A 5,278-nucleotide genomic window follows, 5' to 3' on the forward strand; every position below is an offset into this window, starting at 1 on the left:
CTTTTTATACACTACATGCACCCGATGGATATGCAAGAGTTCACGGAAATGAAGGCTTGCTTAATGATATTGACTGTAACATTACTGGGAAAGTGTGGTATAAAAGTGATTATATTAATTTGTATGTTCCTGTGGTATTAAGGTGATTATTTTAATTTGTATGTTCCTCAGAACCACTAATAAATGGGGAACTAAGGTGAGAAATTGCAAGATTGGTTACCACAAATAAGAGACCACTTGTAGCCGACACAGTTTGGGCATCACCTGAGCAAACTCAGGTCTGCAGCAGCGCTGGTTTGGATCGGCCTAGGGAGTTGACTTTTTTTGTGGCGGTCTCATGTACTGAAAACTTGATCTGATCACTCTGGTTAAAATAAGTTGGTTACCTGTTTATAACCCTACCCCTCCCCTTGTCAGAAATGAACCTAGGTACTTCAAGTATGGAGCAGCTACACAATTGCATATAAGGAGAGTAAGAAACCCAGAACAATTTAAAAAAACAGTAGATGAATTGTGCAAATCAGGTAAAATAAAAGATACTTTATTTCACATAATTGTTTTATTTGGATCAAGACATCTCAGTATTCATCTTTATTAGTTCTCACAATATCTATGCACTGTTACAAGTAAAAACTATGTACAGAGAAAAAAAAAATCTGATTATTACACACACAGTGCTATGTGTGTTTGTGTTTTTTTTTGTTTTTTTTACGAAGGTTGGTGGAAATCTTCAAAAGACACAGTTGGCCTGTACCTATCAGTGAGTGTGATTTTTACCTACTAAAACCACCTCTGGACAGGTCCACTGCCAGGTATTATTTCATGGAGGATAATGGCTTGAGTGCCACCTATGGTAATATTCGAAAGGTCATTTGTTGCTTCTTGTTTGTTATAAAGTGAGATGTGAAAACTCATTTTTTATTGTATACACGTTGCTCAATGGCAAACTGTGAATATATTGATTGTACTGGTTTGCAACGATTTTATAACAGTGGAGGAGGTTGCTGCCAAGCTTGTGTGTTGTTTATTCACGCTACAGTAAGAATGTTTTGTGTTACTTAACCGTAACTAATAAAACAGTAAAAACATTTTATTTGTATTCACCACCCCTGCGGTTCAACAGTTCCTTCTCTGCTAGTTACTTCTGGCACTCTCTTCCGCTCTTAACCTTTTAATGAAAACTGAATTTCTTCACCGCTACCTAATGTTGGTCTGAGCGCAGCATAACCCCTAACCCCAGTTGCCCCCCCAGGGAATTATATTAAAAGAAATATAAGTGTGATTAATGAGCAGTAAAGGTCTCACATTTTCAACCACCCCTTTGTTCCACACTAATTTAATACAATTTAAAAATACAATTGGGGTACCTAATGTTGGTCTGAGCGCAGCATATGACTCACCAAGTTTTCTGGTGTGATATTCACTTCAAACAATTTCTACAATTTGCTTCTACTTCTGTGAAGCTCATGCAAGTAAAAAACACGTGCTTACTGTCATTGAAGCAACTCTACGATAAACGAAAACCATCTGTCTTCCGTATGATTTCGTTATCATCGCATCTTTTCAAATTGGAGCTCCATATAATTTAATTGAGGGGATAACTACAGCAAGAAGCCTTCTGCAACTGCGACACTATCTGAGACATCCAATATTCGGCATAAGGCGTGACAATAAGGATGCTACTTCAGCAGCTTTGGTGCTGATGTACTCCCTGTGAACTTTAAACCGGAGGCGTGCATCAATCATGACTCCTAAATATTTTAAACATGCCTGAGAACGAATCTCGTGCCTACCTACTGTGACAGTGATAGTATCAGTTGCTTCCTACTGGTTACAAGAAGAGCCTCAGTCTTTTGATCTGCAAGTGCAGGCATAACGATGATAGCCACCTTGGCTTGCAGAAACAACCTGGTTGGCAGTGAGGGTTTCGTTTTCTACGTACTGCACCAAAACCACCTCTGCAACATCATCTGCGAAGCCCACAACTGTAGCTCCCTCTGGCATTGTGTACTTAAAAATTCTGTCACACTGAAGAATTTCTAACACAGAGCCCTGTGGGACACCATCTTATGGCTCCTTGGGCCAATTTCTGAAGGATAAAACAGAATTCTATCCCGAAAGTAGTCCGTGGTAACTGTCATAAGATAGGCTGGCACAGCCATAGTTCAATCAACCAAAGCGCAGCTCCTCGAGCCTCACCGACGTTCTCAAATTTATACATTATTTTCCTTTATTAAAACATATTGTTATTTTTGTTGGATAATTTATTTGTGGATCTGTGGCAACACTGTCTCGACCACGTTTCATGTATAACCTTAAGGTGGATCCACATGCTGGCCGCTCGCCACGGATCGGAGGCTCGTTCAAATGCTCGGCAAACAAAGAGCGGGCCATCCACATGTTAGTGTTATTCAGAGAGGCAAACATGGCGGACGTAATAGTGGTTTCAGCCATTGCACTTGGATTGTATTATTTTTATTACAAAAAAAGAAAATGAAAGGAAATTAAATATAAATAAATAAGATTAAATATAAAACTTCTTATAAAAAGTACCAACAAACACCTTTAACCACCTAACAGCTCTCAGTTGTAACTAGACAAAGAACAATGGTGTAGATGCTACACGAGCGCTCTCACGAACCCCTTTGATCTGTGTCCAAAAACCGACTCTCGACGGCTCGGCAACGAGCCTAGGCCAACCAAGCCGAGCCACCTATCCACATGCTCGTGTATGTCTGAGTTCGCCATGGCTCGGCCAACATGTAGAGGCCCCTTAACACATTGTATATACGAGTTAATGTCTCTTCTATTGTTCCGTTCCGTGTTACTGTTTCCGGTTACTGTTCAATAAATATTGTCATAACTCCATGACCTGTGTTATCTTTTGCCCTAAACTATAGAATCTTAGATTCAACAATTTTTACAGATTATTAATTTTTGTACATGCTAATGAGCGATAGACTTCGCTTCGATTCAGCGTATTAGTCGGTCACCCCCTTTTATGAAGTGGCTTAGTTTTCCCGTTTGGCCGGTGAACCGTTCAAGATCAGAAAAGGCCTTCCACAAGTCTTGGGCGGTTGCTGTGCGTACCTTTACTCACTCCACTGTTGTAGCGTGGGCTCCCTCTAGAGAAACTTCCATTAGTGGAGCAAGCTCTGGGGGTGGAGGATTCACCTCCATGGGAGGTGCGTTCTCGACCCCATTTTGATTTAAAACTTCCAGGTTCAAGGCCGCTTATCTGACGATTCCGTTCCATCGCGTCATCAGGTTCTAGTCCCCTTTCTAGCTGGTACACTCGTAGGTGATCACTTAGGGTGCTATGAAGTCGCTCTATCCCTCCGCGGCTCTTTGGATGTTGAGGTGTCACGCCACTTCCAATATTCTCATTTCTTCTCTGATGATTGCGTTATTGAATTCTCTCCCACTGTCGGAAGAAATTCTGTCGGGGACGCCATAGTATTGGAACCATGTCCGAAGGGCTCTTAAACCCGTCTCCGCTGATCTGCTCAGTACTGGGTGTGCCATGGCCACCATACTGAATAGATCGATGACGGTGACCCACTTATAGCCTTTCCAGGTGAACGAATCCACCTGTAAGTCGCAGAGCGGCGCGTTCACGGTAGGAGTCTCTTCTTGAGCTGCACAGGATGGATGCCGATCATATTTCGTCCTGAGGCACACCTCGTATTTTCCAAGAATTTTCTGGATTGTGCGTATGCCCACCAGAAATATTTTCACTGTAATGCTTGTAGAGTCTCGTTCAGCCCACGATGATTAGTTTTTCCTTGGTGATACGCCAAGAGTACCTCCTTTTGATGTTACGGGTCTCTCAGAGTATCTACCATCGATGTGCATCGAATAAATCATCAATCTACACCTATCTTTTCCGTTCTCCATAGCCGCTGGATCTTTTTCCACACTGTCGCGTTTTTAACACATAAATGGTGGATCTGGCCGGCGTTGGATGTTTCTTTCAGTGCTCTGCAGATTTGGTCCTGTTTAACACCCGGTTGAGACCACATCTACGTCATGGAACTACCGCCATACTTGTTATGTTCCATCTTCAGCAACCGCGTGGTTTTTGTCTTCCAAATTATCTGCCGTCTCTTGTCATTGATGGCCTCCTCAAATACTTCCATTTCCGTCAGTCTTTCGTCGTTTGAACTTTCTTCTACAGAAGTCTCCTCCCTGTTCTCCAGCGGATTGCTGTTCTTCTTCCTGGGTCCACTCTCTCAAAAACTGCCATCCAAATCCAGACGTTCCCCATTGATCATCATCTATAGCGTTTACCATAATCGCTCGCGACAACCAATCTGTTTCAGCATTTTCCTTGCCAGGTTTGTATGTGATTTCCATGTTGTTCTGGCTCAATAGTTTCCACCTTGTAATTCTCGCTGACGATTCTTTTAGATTTCCCACCCATTTTGGGGCACACGATATCGGAACAAGGAGTCAGGCCAGATGCGAATAAGGTGGGAGCTATCAGAAAAATGGCAATTCCAACGGACGTTAAGGGAATCAGGAGATTGTTGGACGCCTTAAACTATTATAGAAGATTCGTGCCGGTGATGACCTAATATCTGGTACCCATAAACAACTTACTAAAAAAGGGAAATAGGGTGCTGGTTACACCCTATATGGTGGAAAATATAAGGAGATGTATGGAGGCATTACAGAAGGAACCGGTGTTGGCATCCCGGACTTACAACGGACGTTCACCATCGCCACGGACGCAAGTGAGTACGCGTTGGGGGTGTTACTGTCACAAGAAGGTGATGGAGGAGAGCAACTGGCGGCGTACGCTAGCAGGCGTTTAACAGATGCAGAGACTCGAAACACGCTAGAGCAGGAACTGTTAGGCATTATGTGGGTGTTAGAACATTTTCGCCTCTATATTTTTGGAACATAGGGGCGAACAATAGCGAATAACGAACAATACTTGTAAACTAATACTATATAATATAATAACCTAGAAAATAACAAAAATTAAGAAAAACTATTTACAGTAAATAGTATATAATTCCTATATATATAACATTGTAAAAACACACAAGCTCCCTGAAATAAACGCTATATACATAATCTAAACCTAAGAATAAAATTAAAGAACTCTTCATTCAATAAATAGTTATAAATAGCTAAAATGAACAATACACAATATTTAAAAAAGTCAAAATAAACCTTAAAACACAAACAAAAATAAATAGAATTATATAAATAACTAATTTTTCTGTAATACAATCTAGTATCGGCTGGCAATATGAGAACACTCCAGTTT

The sequence above is a fragment of the Halyomorpha halys genome, unplaced genomic scaffold (genome assembly GCF_000696795.3).
Source record: "Halyomorpha halys isolate HHAL.00 unplaced genomic scaffold, Hhal_1.1 Scaffold207.1, whole genome shotgun sequence".
NCBI classification, from domain to species: Eukaryota; Metazoa; Arthropoda; class Insecta; order Hemiptera; family Pentatomidae; genus Halyomorpha; species Halyomorpha halys.